Source organism: Macaca thibetana, chromosome 7 (genome assembly GCF_024542745.1).
Source record: "Macaca thibetana thibetana isolate TM-01 chromosome 7, ASM2454274v1, whole genome shotgun sequence".
NCBI lineage: Eukaryota > Metazoa > Chordata > Mammalia > Primates > Cercopithecidae > Macaca > Macaca thibetana.
In genome coordinates, this window is record NC_065584.1 from 13,173,394 (window position 1) to 13,194,286 (window position 20,893).

The window sequence follows — 20,893 nt, forward strand, 5'->3', positions numbered from 1 at the left end:
AGCAATGAAAATTGAATTCAGAGTCTCCACAAGTTTTCCATGTGAAAGTTAGGACATTAATTGCTTTAAAAAAATGGAATTCTTAAACTTAAAACAGGGTCATCTAGTTGACAAAATGAAACTATTTGGCATTTTTCCATAATAATTTTTGAATATGATAATAAGAGAAGAAGGAGGAGGAGAGGGAGGAGAAGCATCAGTGGTGGTCATACTTAGCCTATCCGGAGCCCTGCCACTTCACTAAGGATGTTTCTGGAGATTTAATGGTCCAAACCATGTCAAGTTATCACCTCCAAGGTGAATTTTCCGCATTCTGCAGGCCCAATGCTTGCTAGACTTTTTTGGCAAGTTTAAGAGATCCATATTTGTATTTGTGGCTCACAGAATTAAAATGAAGTCACTTGTGTTAAAAATTCTGATCAATTGAGCCAGGAAAGACAATAAAAGGAAGGTTCTCATGCAATGAATACCTGATAGCAAGAGCTATTACAGAAGACTCTGCAAAAACTGCAACATTGCACAGAGGCCGTCACAACCTTTCACAAAAAGATATTTCCTTTATTATTATTATTATTATTATTATTATTTGAGACATAGTCACTCACTCGGTCGCCCAAGCCGGAGTGCAGTGGCATGATCTCAGCTCACTGCAACCTCTGCCTCCCAGGTTCCAGCGATTGTCCTGCCTCAGCCTCCTGAATAGCTGGGGTTACAGGCATGCACCACCATGCCCAGCTAATTTTCATATTTTTAATAGAGACAGGGCTTCACCATGTTGGCCAGGCCAGTCTCAAACTCCTGACCTCAGGTGATCCACCCACCTCGGCCTTCCAAAGTGCTGAGATTACAGATTTGAGCCACTATGACTTGCCACAAAAAGATACCTCTGCAAGGTCATCTGCCTGCCTCTCCAACCTCAGACTGGTGCCACCTTTGTTATTGACCTTGGAGCCAAGGATAATTATCTCAAAACAGTTGTGTAATCCTCCTCATTTTTCCTTTAAAAACCTCTGTCGGCCAGGCACGGTGGCTCACACCTGTAATCCCAGTACTTTGGGAGGCCATAGCAGGCAGATCACAAGGTCAGCAGTTCAAGACCAGCCTGACCAACATGGTGAAACTCCCTCTCTACTAAAAATACAAAGATTAGCTGGGCATAGTGGAACACGCCTGTAGTCCCAGATACTTGGGAGGCTGAGGCAGGAGAGTTGCTTGAACCCGGGAGGTGGAGATTGCAGGGAGCCTGGCTCACACCACTGTGCTCCAGCTTGGCTACAGAGTGAGACTCCGTATAGAAAAAATATATATATAATAAAAAAATTAAAAACCTCTGTCTTCCTTTACTTTCCAGGATATGCACGTAGCTTACCGTGGCATGCATATTCCCATCTTGATGCCCATGTTTTAATAAATATCATTTTATTTTAAAGAGCCTCTCTCTGTCTGCTATTGAGGTTATCAAAATGGTTTCAGAAACAAGATCAAAGTCAGCTCATCTTGGACAGATCAGCAACCCAGCTGTGATACTGACCGAGCCCCTTGCTCTCTCTTCTTCCATAAGTCACATTTTTTGGCCCAGTGAATCTCATCTTGGATTGCCAGACTCCCTCCTCTTGATGAGTTCTTTTCTGTTTTATGCAGGATCTGATCTGGTTATAAGGCTGCCTTAAATGAAGGACCTCACACTTGTCTTGGGACTATACAAGTCTGTTTTGGCAAGCCCTTGCTTGTAAGTGTCCTTTTGGAGAGTACTCTGGCTTCTACAGAATCTGCATTCTAACCCTGAGGCATATCTTTTTCTGGTGAATTCACTTTTGTTTTTTTTTCTATGAGCCTAATTTAATATTTTGCTTGGTCTGGATGCCTGGCTTAAAATTTTTGTGGGCACTCTTATTTTTGCTTCATTTTGTTTTGGTTACACACATCTGTAAGTGATTTGGCTCTGTTACGTCTTCTCCTCTTGTTTCTAAAGACCTTCTGAGAGCAAAAGAATAAACATTCTAAATGATGTGAGCAGGATAGCTAATGAAAAGCTAACTAAAAGTCATTAGAGCAATCGCCACCATTTAAAACACTGGTTCAAATTCACGACATTCCCTAACAGGATTCATAGGGTTTTCTTTGCTCTCAAGAGATGAATGAGAAATAAAATGGGATTCTCAAAATTCTAAAGCGTGCCAAAACTTCTGAGACTCCAGCTGGCTACACATTCAAAATTTATGGTCCATTCTCATGTACATTTTTTAATTATTGGAAAAATTACACCAAGAATAATATATGGCCATTAAAGGGAATCATTTCAACTCCCCAAGCCTGCTTTTTTTAAAACTAAATAGAAACGGCAGCCAACTATAGAGTTAACATTTAGAGTCTTCTAAGTTGTCTATTGCTACTTCTTTTTTCTGCCTGTTTTTAATTTTCTGACTTTTTTTTTTTTTTTTTGCTGGTGCTAAACTCACTGCTTATGGCATCCCAGCCAAGATTTTCTATAAAAAAAAAAAAAAAAAACCACTCTTAAAGGCCTTTTAAATTAATGACTTTACAAATTACAGTGGTTCCATGGTAACCAACCAGCTAGACACCTGAGTCATCCCTTTTGGAAATGTAAATTTAGATTTGCCTGGCTAATAATCACTTTGGGTGACGGAATAGTTAATTGCTGGACTGATATTCTCAAAGGAAAAAACTAGATAAATATTTAAAACTGTTAAGCTCTTCAATCAAATTGATAAAGATCTTGAGCTCAGAGCAATAATATAAGGTATCAAGATAATATAAGATATAAAAATTGCTTTGTCCACCATGCATGGACCAGAAAAAGCCAGGAAAAAAAAAAATCCTGCAAATAACTTTTTCTGAAATGCTTCCCCTCCTACATTGACTAGTCAAGCAAACCAGGCCAACAAACAAAAGATAAATTTCTTACTAAAATTCAAGGTTGCATGGAGATTTGGGGATTTTCTACACAATTCAGCCAGCCCTAGCTAAAATGTAAACATCTAAGTTTAAACTAAAATGTAAACATTTAAGTTTAACTCCTAAGCTCATGTAAAACTAATGTTTAAAAAAGAAATTTGTTTTTACCAAATGACTTTATTCACAATTTTGGTACGCCTTCATTAGATTACCAATCTGGGCAAACAGCCATGTGAACAGGTCCCGTTTTGTCAGAAGTATAATTTGGATCCTACTGTCTTTCATAAACCAGTGAGTTTGTATCAATCACTGTTTTGCTGTCTCATGATTAAAATTCTAAAATGAAAGCTATAAGATTTTTGTGGGTGGGGGATGGCTAGGTGTTTTTACATGTATGTTCATGTATATGTTGTGTGTTGTATCCACATATAATATAAGAATCTGGCACCATCAGCTAGAAATCCCTTAAGAAATTCTATATGCATATTGACTTAGATAAGTGAGTGCTTATATAAATTGTTAAAATATAGTAATTAACTCAGGTGTCTTTCAGTTGACGTGACTTAAGTAAATATTTAATAAACAAACTGGGTTTAAATTTGTTGATAAAATAAAAATGTATTCAGAGTTTTTAGCATAGTTTGTTGCCTGAGTTTACTGGTCAGACAAGATTATATTTGTCTCTGCTAGATGCTTTAAAGTCATAAAACTGTAAACTCAGCCTAAAATCAAAATGATCTTTGTTTGTGAAACTCTTTGATAAGTGAGACTAACGTAATATTGTTCATTTAATAAAAACAGCTGTATCTTCTGAGTTATTGGCAAATACCCAAGTATTTAACTTTAGGGTTCTTATGTAGGTGAACATCTGATATTCACAAGTTATAAAAATTGTTATTAGGGAAATAACTTGAAATGCTGACTGTCTAATAGGTTAGTTTTTATAAGTGATCTAGGTATAATTGTTAAATAAATAAATAAATGAAAAAGGTGAATGTGAATGGAATAAATGATTATAAATGAACTTTTTATGTAATTTAAAATCTTGAAGTTATAGTTAATTAAGCAATAGATGCTTATCAGATGTTCAGGTCATTTCCAAATAAAATAAAAAACTGAAACATAAATTGGTGAACATCGATGTAAGTTTGTCCTTGGCTTCTTAAATGTTATGTAAAGACTAAAACATATTTGGGTCTTTTAATACACATAAAAATTATGTTATAGGGGAACATGTTTCTAAAATTATAAAATGGTTCTTATCTCTAAAATACTAATACACCACAGTTAAAAATTTCTTGCTTCTCATATTTTCACTAGAAATTTAGGCTACTGAGAGTTAACATTTCTAATTAATATATATAATTCTGTATAACAAGTGTATTAAAAGATGTATTTTTGATGAAAAATATAAGAAAGACTTTAAAATATGTTCTTTATTGAGAAAAAAGAATAATTGTGTCTAAGTTCAGAGGCTATTTAAGGTTTTTAAATTAGAAAAGAAAGACAAACAAGATAGAAAACAACAGTAAGTAGGAAATATGTGAAGAAAGTTGTAAGTCATACATACATAGTTTTGGTAAGGAAGTTTAAAAAAATAATTTTTCAAATAATATTTAAAAAGAAAGTACATTTTTGTCCTAAAGTGGTATGACTGATTGTTTAAGAAAGAGGAAGAAACAAATGTCTAAGCATATGAGAGGTCTGAGTAAGTTATAGAAGGTTTATGAAAAATTAATTCATGAAAAGTATTTTCTTTATAGTAAATAAAATTTGATTCCCCTATATTAGAACAACAGTTTTCTTGAAGTATTGGTTTGCACTTTACAAAAATTGCAAAAGGTTTTGAATTTTATTTCTGAAACCTGTTTCTTTAAATTTTCAGACAGATTCTAAATTACAGCTTTTTCACTGTTTTAGTCTTCATTTAATTTCCCTGGTTTCGAGTTAGAAATGCTGTCTTCTTCAGCTACAATGGTAATTTCATTTCGCAAGGTAGAGTTTTCCTGTTGAAACTTCTCAGATTCATATTCCAGATGTTCAACTGTTGTTAGAGCTTGCTGCATGTGATTTGCAGGTCATGCATTATGGCCTTCTGCTCTTCCTCTTTTTCTCCTTGAGAAGGTACATTTTGGCCAGGCGTGGTGCCTCACACCTGTAATCACAGCCCTTTGGGAGGCCAAGGTGGGCTGATCACTTGAGCTCAGGAGTTCAAGATCAGCCTGGCCAACATGGCAAAACCCCATCTCTACTAAAAATACAAAAATTAGCCAGGCATGGTGGCGGGTGCCTGTAGTCCCAGCTACTCGGGAGGCTGAGGCAAGAGAATCACTTGAACCTAGGAGGAGGAGGTTGCAGTAAGCCAAGATTGCCCTTCAGCCTGGGTGACAGAGCGAGACCCTGTCTCAAAAACAAACAAACAAACAAAAACCAAAACTTAACTATAGAATGACTGATCAGCAGTGCTTTGGAAGAAAGATCTTGAACAAAAAGGGAAGTGTAGAAGTTGTCAGAATCAAAATGGAGTCACTTGTGTTAAATCCCTGACAAATGGAGCCAGAGAAGGCCATGAAGAAAAGCTTCTTGTGAACATATGCCCGATAACAAGGACTATCACAAAAGATGGCAAAAACCACAACCTTGCACAAAGGCCATCACAACTTCACATGAAAAGATACTCTTGTGAGGACATCTACCTGGCAAATGCCTATCCACCCTCAGAGTGGCACCACCCTTGTTTCTGATCCTTGTAACCAAGGATAATTATGTTGAAACAGTTATGTAATTTTCTTCATTTTTCCTGCAAACCACTTTGTCTTCCTTCACCTCCCCAAACACGCACATAGTTTACTATGGCCTGCTTGTTCCCATTGCAGTGCCCATTCCTGAACAAATCCACTGTCCTCTAGAGAGCCTTGCTTTGTCTGTTAGTTAGGCAGACACCTCCATCTAACAAATATCTCCCATTATTTTCCCACGTGTCATTATGTTTCAGCCACAAGAATCTTTCTGTACGTCCTGGAATAAGCTCTTTCCTAGCTCAGGACCTGAGGCAACATATGCAATTGTTTCCTCTGCTTGCCATGTTTACATCCTTCATTTTCATTCTGTAGGTATCAACCTTAGTTCACCTCTTCACAGATAATTTCCCTAACCACCCTACCTAAAGCAGGCTTCCATATACATCCTTATCTTCTATCTCTGCCTCTTACTGATTTCCTCTATAACGCAACTTAACATTTATATTATTTATTGGTATCTCTTCCTTGAAGATTTTTTGTCATACTCTCCAACCTTTCTCCTTTCTTAATTCTCAGCAATGTCAATATTCACAAAAATAGGACTTCCTCGTTCCTGGATCTCCCCCTGTCCTCTCATAATGTTTCCCTTCACTCTACCTGAGACACTCACTCCTATGATCACGGCCTTGATCTTGTAATTGCCAATGCTGTGTGACCCAGCATTATTATCACTCAACTACTATGCTCCTCTTTCCCTTATCATACTAGCAAAACCAAAGCCTGATTAAAGCCTCCTGTGCGTATACTCCATGTGTGCTTCTGTAGAGCTGAAAGACATGGGAGGGCAGCACATCCACCGTGATTTGTCATGTTTTCACTGTACAATCACCACAATCACCAAGGACTCCTAATGCTACCTAGCAATCACACTGTATTTCTCAAATCCATTATCTGCGATAATCCATTCTAATAAATTCTCTAATTAATTCTTTTCCATTCTCCTAGGTGACTATTTCATGCTTTCCTCTCTTTCCTCAGAGTTCCAAAACCTCCCTCTCCATTCTGATTCTAAGCCAATGACATTATTTCTTGTTGCACTGAGAAAATTAAAGCCATCATTAGAGAACACGCTTCCAGCTCAACATTCTTCTACATTCCTGAAAATATGCTCTCATGTTCTTCTTTCTCTTCTGTATTTGGGTGAAGTGTCTATGCTTTCAGCCAAGGCCAATCCACTTGTGCACTAGATCTACCTCCTTCACTAGTCCTAAGACAAGGCTTAGCAGCAATCCCTCCTACTCCCATACCATCAATTCCTTCGTCTCTACTTAGTCATCCTCCTCTGCTAACAAACACAGTTTATTTCTGCCAGACCCTGTGGGAGGTGCCCTAAGATGCACAAATGTTGATAAACAAGTTCTAGAAGTTACCCTTTCCCCATACGTACTGATAATGTAATTTCTGATATAAGACAAGGCAGCCCACTGTTTTCTTCATGGGATGATGGGAGGTGGGGTTTGGGAGCTCAGCGCAGTCACAAGTTGAAACAAGGAAGAGATAGCAAGAAAGTCTTGAGCAATCCATTCTCTGACCTCTCCTGACCATTGTTCCCTCCTCAAGGTCTTCAACATGGCTCAACTGGAGGTTCCCCACAGGGAAAGTGAGCCTGCTCAGCTATATAGGGGACCAGTCTCATCAGTGGACTTCCAGAGCGTGGGCACACAGTGATCCCTGAGTGCAAACTCAAGTAATAATGACCAGGAAGAGGTGGGGCTAACGTTGGTAATACGCCAGGGGAGTGGTACCACATCTTGTCCATGAAATCAGTTTACATGCAAAATAACATAGAATGAAATTACTCTGGGATTTCAGAAACCAGCATAATGAGTTCTAGATGAGGAATTATGGAGGAGTCAGCATGGAATCTGAGCAGAAGAGGATGCCAAAGAGACGTTTCTATAGACTGAAGCAGAGGAAAGAAGCACTAATGCTGTTCCAGGGCATTAATGACTTCTGGGGACAATGTGGCCATCAACTAGAACAGTTCCAGGGGAAAGAAAGGAAGGAAGGTCAGATGAGCAGTTGGAATCCTTGAAGTTCCGGCCATGTCTCAGGACAGGGATTGGAGTCAACCACTGTTTACTTTTTCCTCCACCACAACTGCTACCCAGTCTTTGATTAGGGTCCTTGGCCAATGGAATACAAACATTGCAACACTCTTCAAGCCTCACTTGAGTTTGAGACATATATTTTGCTGATTGACATTGAGTCGTCTTAGTTATTTATCATTCAGTGTAACACAGTTCCAGCCATGATGTGTTTTCTGTGCACATCTGAGTTGCTTGATCACTCCAGTCCAGAGTGCAACTGGGTGGCTAGAACCTGCAGGAAGATTCCATCAAGGATCATCCCTACTGAAATGATGCCAGCTCACAAGCAGATGTCTAGTTGTGGATGTTGGTTTGTAGCCCCTTAGTCAGTACTTGTAAAATAATTGAGAAAACTGATAAAGAACTCTAAACTACATATCTAATAGGTTTACTTAAGAATCAACTTGGGCCCATGACTAGCATAATTCAACATGTACATAGGAAGTATATAAGGGGTTAGCTGTTAAATATCAGTGACATTGTTCACGAAAATAGGAAAGAAAGAAGGAAGAAATAGTTGACAGGACAGAGATATGAGATCAACAGAACTGGAGGATAAATCTGGAATTATTCATTTGAAATTTGAAGGCTGGGCATGGTGCTCAAGGCTGTAATCCCAGCACTTTGGGAGGCCAAGGCAGGCAGATCACCTGAGGTCAGGAGTTCAAGGCCAACCTGGCCAACATGGTGAAACCCCGTCTCTACTAAAAATACAAAAGTTAACTGAGCATGGTGGCATACACCTGTAGTCCCAACTATTCAGGAAGCTGGGGCAAGAGAATTACTTGAACACGGGAGGTAGATGTTGCAGTGAGCTGAGATTGCAGCACTGCACACCAGCCAGGGTGAAAGAGAAAGACTTTGTCAAAAAAAAAGAAAGAAAGAAAGAAGAAAGAAAGAAAGAAGAAAAAGAAAGAGAAGAAAAAGAAGAAGGAAGAAGAAGAAGAAGAAAAAGAGGGAGGAGGAGGAGGAGGAGGCAGAGGAGGAGGAGAAGGAGAGAAAAAGAAAAGAAAGAAAGAAAGAAAGAAAGAAAGAAAAAGAAAGAAAGAAAGAAAGAAAGAAAGAAAGAAAGAAAGAAAGAAAGAAAGGAAGGAAGGAAGGAAGGAAGGAAGGAAGAAGGAAGGAAGGAAGGAAGGAAGGAAGGAAAGAAAGAAAGAAAGAAAGAAAAAAAGAAAGAAAGAAAAAGGAAGAAAGGAAGGAAGGAAAAGAAAGGAAGGAAGGAAGGAAGGAAGGAAGGAAGGGGGAGAGAGAGAGAGAGAGAAAGAAAGAAAGAAAGAAAGAAAGAAAGAAAGAAAGAAAGAAAGAAAGAAAGAAAGAAAGAAAGAAAGAAAGAAAGAAAGAAAGAAATTTGAGCCAGCCACTCACACTGCTTAGATTATTTGTTTCCAAATATTTGTTCATGGTCCAGACGCACTGCAATCAGGCTCACTTGGGGAACTGTTAAAATACATTCTACGTGACTTTCACAGAAGCCACTTAATCTCAACTATGATGTGCTTGAGATTTTTTTTAAGTAAATTACTTAATATGCCAGTACACAGGAAAGTAGAACCATCTCATATGCAGTTACAATAATTTTAGAAGTTTTATCTAAAAATGAAAAATTTGAATTCTTATGTCCATAAATGGACTAAGATAGAATCTAATCTTATACCAACCACATGGAATCATTATTCCTATTTTTGGCTTGCTAAAAACCAAAGTAATAACCTCAGTCACTTCAAGGCAAATAAGAGATTTATTATTTTAACTAAAATGATTTTTTTTCGAGATAGGGCCTCATACTGTTGCTCAGGCTGGAGTGCAGTGGTGCAATCACAGCTCACAGCTCACTGCAGCCTCAGACTCCCAGGCTCAAGCTGTTCTCCCACCTCAGCCTCCCAAGTAGCTGAGGCTACAGGCGCACACCACCATGCCCATCTAATTTTTTTTTATTTTTGTAGATACGGGGTTTTGCTATGTTGCCAAAGATAGATATGACACTTTTTATAACAGCAATTCTATGGTTATGGTTGTGAGCAAGCTGTAACATGAGGTGGCATCAGCAAAATACCAATATCTTATTGTATTAGTCAGGGAGGATTAGGTTATGCTGCAGTAGCATCCAACTCCAACAATCTCAGTGGCTTCAGGATAAAATCTCTCTCTCATGCAAATTGGGTATGGGTTTCAACAACTCTCAGACCAACTGTTCTTCAAGGCATCATGTCTGAATCGATGCAGTGATCAAGGTGTCCATTCTCACAGCTTCCAATCTCAGCGTGACCATAGTAAAGCCCTCATCTTGACCATAGTAAGGAAAGACAGTCTGGAGAATCACTCAGAGGCCTTTCCCTGCTTCTGTCCGGATGTGATATGTAGCATTTATTCTAGCGTTATTTTTGGCTAGAACACAGACCCATCCACCTGCAACTTGGCTGGAAACTGTTGTCTTCTATATGCCCAGAGGAAAAAGAGAATCAGATATTGGCAAGCGTTAGTGGTGTCTCTCACACTCAACTTAGCCTTCCTTTTGAAAGTTTCTATGCAGCCATCTGTGGCCTGGCATATGGCTTCTGGAACACTCCCCAAAAGATGCTGGTGCTCTGATAGTGGGTGCCAATCATTTCTTCTTTAGGGTCAGTTTGTAGTCTCTGTCAGGGAGACTGCTACTTCAAATGTCCCAGTCCTGCAGACACTGCTCGGTGCAAATGTTTGATATTTGCATTCCTCCAATTGTTAGCAGGCAAGGAAGGTGTAAAGTCAACTGTTGGCTGGGCCTAGGAAACAGGGGAATTCTGGAGTTGGCTGTTGTCACTTGTTAAGCTTATTGGCATTCAAACCAGACATAAGGAATTTGGAAGAACAATATGTCACTGTTATTTTTCTTCCATTGCACAGCTCCCTGCAGCCCCTACTGAGAAGCAGGCTCATTTTCCCTAGCTACAATGGAAGATAGATGTGATATCCAAGGCATTTAAATGTGACGTGCTAAACTTCTGCAGGTGTATGTGCACATAACACACATGCTAAGCATATGAAATTTGCTGTAATGTTTTACAGCCCATTTTTGGATGAGACTAATCCATAAACCTAATGGGAAATGGAGATTTCAAAAGTTCACGTAAATCAGGAGTCTTCAATCCCCAGGCTGTGGACCGGTACCAGTCCTTGGCCTGTTAGGAACCCAGCTACAGAGCAGGAGGGGAGCAGTGGGTGAGATCAGTGCTCTCCTGTTAGATCAGTGGTGGCATTAGATTCCCACAGGAGTGCAAACCCTACTGTGAACTGCACATGCAAAGGATCTAGGTTGCACGCTCCTTATGAGAATCTAAGGATGAGCTCAGGTGGAACAGTTTCATCCCAAAGCCATTGCCCCGACCTCCATCTGTGGAAACTGACTTTTAGGAAACTGATCCCTGGTACCAAAAAGATGAGGGACAGCTGACATAAATCATAAAATCAAAGGTAGTGCTCTGGCCTCCATGGGAAAATGTATCAGGAAATATCGATATGCAAGAGATTTACTAATTAGATTTATTGCACAGTGTGGCAGACAAGTGATCAAAATTACAAACTGGCTTCCTGCTAGGGTCCTCACTAATGCCAAATTTAAGTGAAAGAGGAAAGAAGTTGAAACAAAGTATGGAAAATTATAAATTGTGAAATTAAGATATTTACTCAGTAACTTCCTCGGATTAAAGCTTTGTAATCCCAGAGCTCCGAGTGAGCCATCCGACTAAGAATCCCAGTGGCTCACAGCATGTAGTTCCTTCCTGATGTGATGGGTTTGGTTTTTTGGTTTTTGGGTTTTGGGGGTTTTTTTGAGACGGAGTCTCGCTCTGTCACCAGGCTGGAGTGCAGTGGCGCGATCTTGGCTCACTTCACCCTCTGCCTCCTGGGCTCAAGCAATTCTTCTGCCTCAATCTCCCGCGTAGCCGGGATTACAGGTGTGCGCCTGATGTGATGTTTTAATATGCTGAGCTTGAAGTTGCAGGGGGGAAATACCAACATCATTTTTGTTGATTAATTCATGTTTTCACACTTAGTTTGGAATCAGGATTTTAAAAACCATGCTTGGAGACCTATTTCAGAACTGCCCTGAGCTCAGGAGAACTACAAATCCTCAATGATCACTTGCAGAGGAGTTCTACCTTAGGTGACCAGATGACTAACATGATGAACTATTAAGTCAAAGGATCCACACAGGGATGCTGGAGGTACTGCTTTTACATCTGAAAAATGTTCTTTAGGGACAAAAATACTGTATTCCCCAGGGTCTTTCCATGCTAATGAGGCTAATGTCATAAGACTTGAAATCCAGGTCATGGGATCCCATCCCCAGGGAAACCTCCAGACTGCACTTGGAGAATACACCCCTCGTGCAAAATGCAAGGATAAGTGAAGGACAAACACAGATCTAATGACCTCTTCAGGTACCAGGGTCAAAGCCAAAATATGGCATGGCTATAATGCATAGAGAACACCTATTGTAATGTAAACACCGAGAACAAGGAACAATGCTGGTTTTCCAGGGCACGACTCAACAAGTCACTTAAATTCTCTGAGTTTTGGTTGCTCATCTGCAGAGTGAGATGACAGCATGCAGGGACTATGGCACAGCATTGCTGGAGGTCATATCCTTGCAGACTGAACTAACACACAGGGAAGGAGACTGAAACCACCACTGAAAAAATTATAACTCGGGAAATTGTGACAGTGAAAGAAATCAGACCTAACCGACTCCATCTTGTTTCTAACCTTTAAGCTGTCGTCATTCATTCCTGGGCATAGGCCGAATTAACTTTGGGAGGGAATTCAGTTCATGGTTTTGACTCTGAAACAAAATTGACAATAGCCCTTTCCCAAAAAGATCTCCTTCTTCCCTGAGAACCAGTTTGCCTTTGCAGGACTAACAAATTAGCTACGGATTCAATATTACAGTTCACGGGTCATGCAACATCTTGTTTCAAGAGTCTGAACGTCTCCAAATTTCTCCTGGGGATAACATCACTTATTGTGAAACCTAGGCTCAGTGCTTGAGATATTTTACAGACCCTACACTCGATGGATCAGCTGACACCACCCAGACCAATAATCTCGCTCAATCAGTTCTGCCAAACCACCCAGGAACAGAAGACAGCGAGAAAACTCACTTCGACCCCGCTATGATTCTACCTCCAACCTGACCAATCGGCACTCCCCACTTCCCAAGCCCCTACCTGCCAAATTATCTTTAAAAACTCCAATCCCTGAATGCCTGGGGAGACTGCTTTGAGAAATAATAGAACTCCAGTCTCCACACAGCAGGCTCTGTGTGAATTACTCTTTCTTCATTGCAGTTGCTCCATCTTGATAAATCGGCTCTGTCTAGGCAACGGGCAAGGTGAACCCACTGGACAGTCACAAAACTGCTGCTCCTCAAGGAGCTTCTATATGCTTGGACCATATATTGTTACTACCTCAGCCATCTCCAAAACACACCAAAGTAAGTACATTCCCAGGTTTATTCCTGGGCTCAATGAGAGATTACATAATTTCCTAAATTCCCACAGCTAATAAGCAACAGATTAGGATTTGAGCCCCATGTTGTCCGACTTCACCACAGAAACTCTTCCACTCCATCAGACTGCGTTCTGAGGGTTAGGGCATTTGGAGGAAAGCCAAAAAGGCGAAGGAGAACCCCTGGGAAAGTCAACTTTTTGGAGACCCTGAAAGAAACTGTCATGTATTTGAACAGAGTGTTTCCGTTTGTTTAAGTTAAAAGGAATTAAAGGCATGCTTTCTTATAAAGACAACCTATTCTTGTGAAAACATAAACACAGAGAAACATAAAGAGCAAAGTAGAAGTCATTGTCCCAGCTGGTAAATCTGCATTCCAGGAGAGTCACTGGGTTGTGTCTCAGAGGCGTCCATGCGTCTCCTTTAGTTTCTCTATATATGCATAGACTCTTACCCTACACAATGTATTGTACATGGCCTTGTTCTCTTACTTCCAACCAAAACAAAAGACCAAAAGAGAAGAGGAAAATAAAAAGAGGAGGAGTCTCTCTGAACATATTCTGGTTTGGGGACTGCGCAATTTTTTTTTTTCAGAAAGGAAAAGGAAGGGAATCAATATTATTGTTACCAAAAAGGGGTCCCGATCCAGACCCCAGGAGAGGGTTCTTGGATCTCGCACAAGAAACAATTCAGGGTGAGTCCATAGAGTAAAGTGAAAGCAGGTTTATTAAGAAAGCAGAGGAATAAAAGAACAGCTACTCCATAGACAGGGCAGCCCTGAGGGCTGCTGGTTGCCCATTTTTATGGTTATTTCTTGATGGTATGCTAAACAAGGGGTGGGTTATTCACGCCTTCCCTTTTTAGACCACATAGAGTAAATTCCTGACATTGCCATGGTATTCGTGAACTGTCAGGCGCTGGTGAAAATGTGGCAGTGAAGACGACCAGAGGTCACTCTTGTGGCCATCTTGATTTTGGTAGGTTTTGGCTGGCTTCTTTACTGCAATCTGTTCTATCGGCAAGATCTTTATGACCTTGTGCTGACCTCCTCTCTCATCCTGTGACTTAGAATCTCTTAACCATCTAGGAATGCATCCCAGTAAGTCTCAGCCTCATTTTAACCAGTCCCTATTCACGATGGAGTCACTCTCATTCAAACACCTCTGACGTTATAAAGTGTCTTCTCTATGCTGGTCCTCTCTGTGTACTCATTTATTTTGTCTTAACAACCAACTCTAAGACCTTGGAACTATAATCTCCACTTACACATATGGACAGTGAAGCCACAAGGAGTTAAGTAACTTGTTCACAGTAAACTGAGCCTAGCTCTAACTCTCCCAAATCTCAAAATCTTGCCATAGTCTACACTATTTCAGGTGGTGTCAGGGCCATCATTTTTTCCAGAGCCCTTTAAATAAGGAAGGAGACCCCCAAAAGTCTTACGTGGGGATGTTAGTGTGTGTGTGCACACGTGTTCAAGCTGTTTGTCTTCAGCACCTTGAGTGCCTTGCCCTGCCCTCCCTGGTAAACCTGAGGGCTCCAGCCCGAGAGAGCAGGGCACTTCTCCAAGCGTGTCCTCAGCTCCCTGAATCCCATCCACACAGCTTCCAGTATCTGAGCCTAAGTTGCTTCACAGTCTTCCCTATCTGCTTCCCACATAGCCCCGCTGGAGAACAGAGGTAGAGGGAAGAGGGCAGCAAAGTCCGGAACACACACGTCCTCATTGTTTGCTAGGAGGGCTGATGTTGACCTAGCTTGTGTTTGCTCTCCTTGCCCAATGCTCTCTGAGGGGGACAGCCAAACACCAGGCCCCAAGAACCAGTTTAAGTAGAATGGAAATAATTGATTTTTCACTAAATTCCTGAAACAACTTTGTTTTTTGTTCCCAGTCATTTCACTGAATTAAATTTCTATTTGCCTGCCGTCAAAACAACAGGCACACAGTCCCAAGGGTGAAAGAACAAGGAAATACTATCTATTCGACCAGGCACTTTCTGTAATCCTCTCTGCAGCCCCACCATGTCAGGACTATCATCTCCTTTCCACACATAAAAGAGATGAAGTCACTGGCTCTGGGTTCTTGGTGGTTAATGGCAGATCTGGGATTTGAACTATGTCTGACTTCTTTTCCACTTAATTCCTGAAATCTTTCCAAGACAGTAAGGAAAGGGGAAAGTGGAGGGGAGAGAAAAGAGTTTTTTTAATATAGTTTAGCATAGTCTACAACTAGCCATTCCACCCAAAAAAATGAAAATACAAAGACTTCTACATGAATGCCCATAGAAGCTTCATCCATAACAGACCAAAGTGGACACCACCCAGACATCCGTCAGTAAACAGGGTCATTGTGGTCCATCCACATGATGTTGATGGAATAGGACTCAGCAAGAAGCATAAGCGCACTGCTGATATTGGTGACAACGTAGATCAATCTCGGAAGCATGATGTTGAACTAAAGAAGCCAGACACAGAAACATAGGTAGTGTATTATCCCATTTACAAGCTCTTCTAGAAGAGGAAAAACCAGTCTATGGAGACAGAAATCAGAACAGAAGTTACCTTCAGGAGGCATTAATAGAAAGGGGACTTCACGGATGGAAGAATTTGCTCTGTCCTGCTCAGAGTGGTGGTTACACAGATGCACACACATGTAAAAATGTATTGAGCTATGTATTTAGGAGTTATTGTTTTACTACATGCAAATAACACCTCCATAAAAAGTAAATCAATAGACAGGGAAGGGGTGGTAGCACAGGGGGGATGCGGACAGGCTGGAGGATTCAGGAGTGGCTTTATAGTGTCATCTTATATATTCTCTTCAATCCTCACTTGCAAAGTGGGTATAATAAAGCCTTCCTTGCAGAGCTGTTGGGGAAATGAACGTTTGTGAGCACAAATTTCTGACAGAGGCCTTGGCCTCTAGTGACCAATCAGCAAATGGGTGGCTTTGGCTGGGATTCTGCTGATGAGCTCAGTAGGGGCCACAAGGAGAATGGAAAGAGGGACGGCAGGGGCGTGATGCAACCTCCTTCCCCATCGGTGGATTTCATCATGACAGCTCAGTCCTCGCTCTGCTGTCCTCCCCCAGACTGCTGTCCTTTTCTCATGGGCAGACAGAGGAGGCGGGTGGAAAAGCAGCTTGGGTGGAGGTGGAAGCCCAGGCTTGGCATCAGGTTCTAGGTCCTGGCTGGGAGGTGTTGGCAGCCTGCTAACCTCTCCCTCCTCGGTGTTAGACTCCAGCTTGAATAACAAAGTGACTGGTTTTGTGTTTTGTTTTACCTAAGAAGTTGCACACCTCACACAAATTTTTAGCATATGCAAAGGTTTCACACTTTCACCCTGGCAAGACACCTTAGCCATCGGATGAAAGAAACGCTCCATTTCCATGATCCTTGATTAACTCAGTTCATGAAGCAACTTTCCATCACCTATTTTGTGCTCAGTACAAAGCCACAGAGATGGAAAAAACACAATCCCTGCCCTCAGGTCACTTGCAGCCTGGTGATGCCACCAAGCTTTGGGGTCGTGAGTCTCACAGCCTGGTTAGAATCTGCCCTCCACCACTTGCCAGCTCTGTGAGCTGGGGCTAGGTGCTCGACGTCTATGATCCTCAGTTTCCTCATCTATAAAATGAGATAACAGAAATATCGACTTCATAGGCTCGATGTGAGGACGAGGAGTTAATCTGTAACAAATGCTTGGAAGGGCTCTGGCATGAGCCATGTGCTCACTGTTAGCTATATGCTAATGTTACAAAGGGATGTGTATGAAGTGTTGTGGAAGCAGCAAGCAGGGAGAAAGAGAGGAAGGGAGAGAGGGAGGTACCTGGTTCAGCATTAGGGTAACACTCTGCCTTGGTTTCCTCATCTGTTTTAAAGAGATAACAGTGGTGCCCACTGCACAGGATAGAGTGAGGTGATGCACATGAAGTGTTTAAGACAGGGCCTGGCAGAGGCCACGTGTGCAAGGACTCTTAGCCACGATTCAGGGGGTGGCATACCACCGTTGGAGTATTTGGAGAGTTTATATTATAAAATGGAAGCAAGAGACCTGTTAAAATCAAGCAAATAGAAATGCTCAAAGTCAACATGAAGGAGTCAACAGGGTAAATCGAACCATTTGAAGCCAAGGCCAGAGTTGGGCAAATTAAGAGCCCTATTGCTCTCTGTTATCTAAGCCACCCACGTAGGGCATGTATTTCTGAATAATAAGCCTTAAAGTCCTGCTGGGTCTCCCACAGTCCCCATGCAAGAGTGAGTCCTGCATACTCAGCCCTGCCTGTGGTTCCCGGAAGGCCTCTGTCACTGCCTGTTCACTTCCTCTCCCAGGGAAGATACCCCAGTGCCGTGTCTCGGGGCAAGAGAAAATGAAGACAGACCTGGAACATGAACATGGTGGCCTTGTCAGAAAGCAAGTGTGTGTTGCTGAAACATCAGCAGAGATTGTCAAAGGGATAAAGAGATAACTTAAAAGGGTTCCTACTGACCAAAATGAGACAAGTTGGCCATCTAAAATCAAATCATAATTATAGTTCAATAGGACACATTTCGTCTCTTAAATCTTCCAATCCATAGTGACCATCATGGCCCATAACCTCAAAAGAGTAAAGTTAAAATAAAGTTCAGAAAAGGTTAGTTGCAATAAAACATTAGTTTTATTAATTTTAACAAGAAGGGGATGAAGCTATAGATGCATTTTTTTTCCTTCTTTTAACTATGTTGCCCCTTACAAGGTACAGCTTTGCCTTATTTTTCTCTGTCTGAGTAAGGATAAAGAGTAAAGGCCGGGCATGGTGGCTCACACCTGTAATTCCAGCGCTTTGGGAGGCCGAGGCAGGAGGATCACTTGAGGCCAGGAGTTTGAGACCAGCGTGGCCAACATGATGAAATCTCGCCACTACTAAAAATATAAAAATTAGTTGGAAATGGTAGCGCATGCCTGTAATGCCAGCTACTCTGGAGGCTGAGGCACAAGAATCACTTGCAATTCCGGAATTCAGGAGGTGGAGTTTGCAGTAAGCCAAGATTGCGCCACTGTAACTCCAGCCTGGGTGACTGAGTGAGACTCTGTCTCAAAAAAAGAAGAATAAAAACAAGAAGTTGTGAGTAGGCCAAATAGTTCCAGAAAAAGCAGAAATCCACCACCCCCCCGACACACAGGAAGCGGCTCAGGAGGTGACGCAGAGAAGGAAAGTGTGTCTGCTGGGGTTTTGCAAGTTGGTTAATTTGAAAGATCCCTCAAGGAGGTAAACAAATGGTGCAAACTTCATTCATTCATCTCCTGGAAGATAAACTTTGAACACCCAACTAACCCCACCAATTAAATGAGTTATAGGAAGACAGACACAAGTGTCAATTATGCTAACAGAGCTCTGTGTTAAATACCCCACCAGCATCGCCTCATTTAAGCCTCACAACTATGTGGGAAAGAGACTTTTATCCCCATTTTACAGATAACGAAACCAATTCTCAGAGAACTGAGGCCCTCCCCCAGATCCAAGTCCGCTTAGCTCCAGTCACCCCACATCCTCTGCATGTCACAGGTGCTCAGAAAGATGCAGATGCACCTTCAGGAAGCCAAAATGAGCAGAGCCCCTAAAGAGCGGATTGACGGCCTCTTTCTGGAAAAAATGGAAGTTTGAATCTGAGGAGGTATCGCTCAACAACAGGTGCTGCTCACCAAGTCTGGGGCCAAACGCAGCAGCTGTTCTCCCACTTAGACCCCTGAGACCTGTCTATAAGGTTTTTCAGAGCGAGGACACATCCCCAAAGGTTGTGGCTTCTGGTGGTTAGCATTGACTTGGGGCCCATCCCATGCCAGAGGCTGCCCGAAGTGCTTAAATGTTATTACCTCATTTGATCTTCACAATCCTAACGGAAGTGACTCTTCTAAGAGTCTCCCTATCTCACAGATGAGGGAATCGAGGCACAGAGAGGTTAAGTGGCTTGTCTAAGAGCTCACAGAAAGAGCGGTGGAGCTAAGGCTTGACCCCAGATGTTAGATCCTGAGCCCATGCTTTAACCAGTGACCTGCACTGCCTCCCAAAGAAGGAAGCTGGTGCCTGGGAGGGAGGGTGCAGAGCGAGGGTGTGCATGGTGCATGTGTGTGTTTGTGGGGTGGCCAGCACTCTTCGGGGCACTTTGCCAATGAGTTCAGCTCCCCTGAAGTCCACTGTTGTTCTCCTGACCAGTCACTCAGTCTGGATTTACTTGGCCCAAGGCCACTGGCACCAGCCTGGCCAACATTGTGGCCAGGCTTACCCCCTTACCCGCTTCCTTGCTGCAGACCCCAAATCTTGACTCCTACATCCCTATCCAGCATATACCACGAGGCTCCCATCTCCGGGCAGGGCCCTGTGATGGGGCAGGGCCTCCCCAGATGCCCCTTGTTCATTACCAGCTCACAGGATCTTCCCATGACGCATTTCCTCTGAGGGGATCAGCCCAGATGCTGCAATAGACAATTCTGGAAGTAACCGAGTGGACAAGACTTTCCCCATCGTGTCCTGGGGTTCCTGGGGTCACAGTGTCCTTGTGAATGGCCACTGAGTGCTCCCACCTCCCCCTACCGCCTGGGGTTTTGTCCTGGTGCATTTTCCCAGATCATCCCAGCCCTTCCTCCCAGGATGGATGTCCAGAGCAGGGCAAGGGCTGAGCCTAGAGCCCTGGAACCAAAAGAACAGGACCCCAAATTCTGAGCCCCTTACTTGCCCCACCTGCTCCCACCCATGCTTTCTTCATTCCTCCTCCAAATGCCCCAGCTCCCCGCTGCAATCCCTTCTGCACCCAGCCAGGTCCTATGACACACACCTCCCCAGTGCACACAGACCTGCCCAGCCGCAGGGCTGCCCACTGGGCATGTCATAGGTGGCTCAGTCCTCTTCCCTCTGCAACTGGCCCCAGAAACCTGCCAGATGTTGGTGCCAGGTCTGTGCCAGGAGGGCAAGGCCTGTCATTTCTAGTAATCCTCTGGGCAGTGTGACTGCACCTTTTACGGTAGCTCAAAGGGAGAGGGTGACTCGTCCTGGGTCACAGAGCTGACAGGGCGGGTAGAACAGGTGATATGCAGGGCTTTCTGAGTTTATGAGGGCCCAGTCTTGTGTCTGCCTGGCAATGGGCAAGGCCCCTTCCTGCCCAAGCTCCCCGCCCCTCCCCAACCTATTGCCTCCGCCACCCGCCACCCGAGGCCAACTTCCTGGGTGGGCAGGAACTGGGCCCTGTGCCCAGGGCGTGCACTGCCTCCACGCGGCAACCCTCAGAGTACTGAGCTGAGCAAAGGAGGAGGAGGGGATCGGCACTCTGAGGAAGGCCTAGCCACTGCTGCTGCCAGGAATTCCAGGTAGGAGGGGCGGCAACCTTCTGCCAGCCCCCAGGCCACTCTCCTGTGCCTGCCAGAGGAGACGGAGCTTGAGGAGAGCAGGAAAGGTGGGACAATGCTGCTGCTGCTCACTCTGTTCCACAGATGGGAGGGACAGTGGGGCTTGGAGTGGGGGTCATGGCACAGATGGGAAAATGAAGGCTCAGAGAGGGGAAGAAATGCCCAGGAGGTACCGAGGGCAGGCGACCTCAACCACAGCCCAGCACTGGAGCTGTGAGTAGACGTAGA

At 42.9% G+C, this 20,893-nt stretch overlaps 2 protein-coding genes across 2 annotated transcripts in view; both read left to right on the forward strand.

Annotated features, from left to right (window-relative positions):
- LOC126959657 (alpha-1-antitrypsin) overlaps positions 1 to 20,893 on the forward strand; it is a 401,225-nt gene that overhangs the window by 368,614 nt on the left and 11,718 nt on the right. The window contains exon 2 of the mRNA XM_050799090.1: positions 20,558 to 20,626. The gene's annotated coding sequence lies outside the window, so the exon portion shown is untranslated. The remainder of the gene's footprint in view (positions 1 to 20,557; positions 20,627 to 20,893) is intronic.
- DDX24 (DEAD-box helicase 24) overlaps positions 1 to 20,893 on the forward strand; it is a 463,245-nt gene that overhangs the window by 89,707 nt on the left and 352,645 nt on the right. The gene's annotated exons all lie outside the window — the stretch shown is intronic.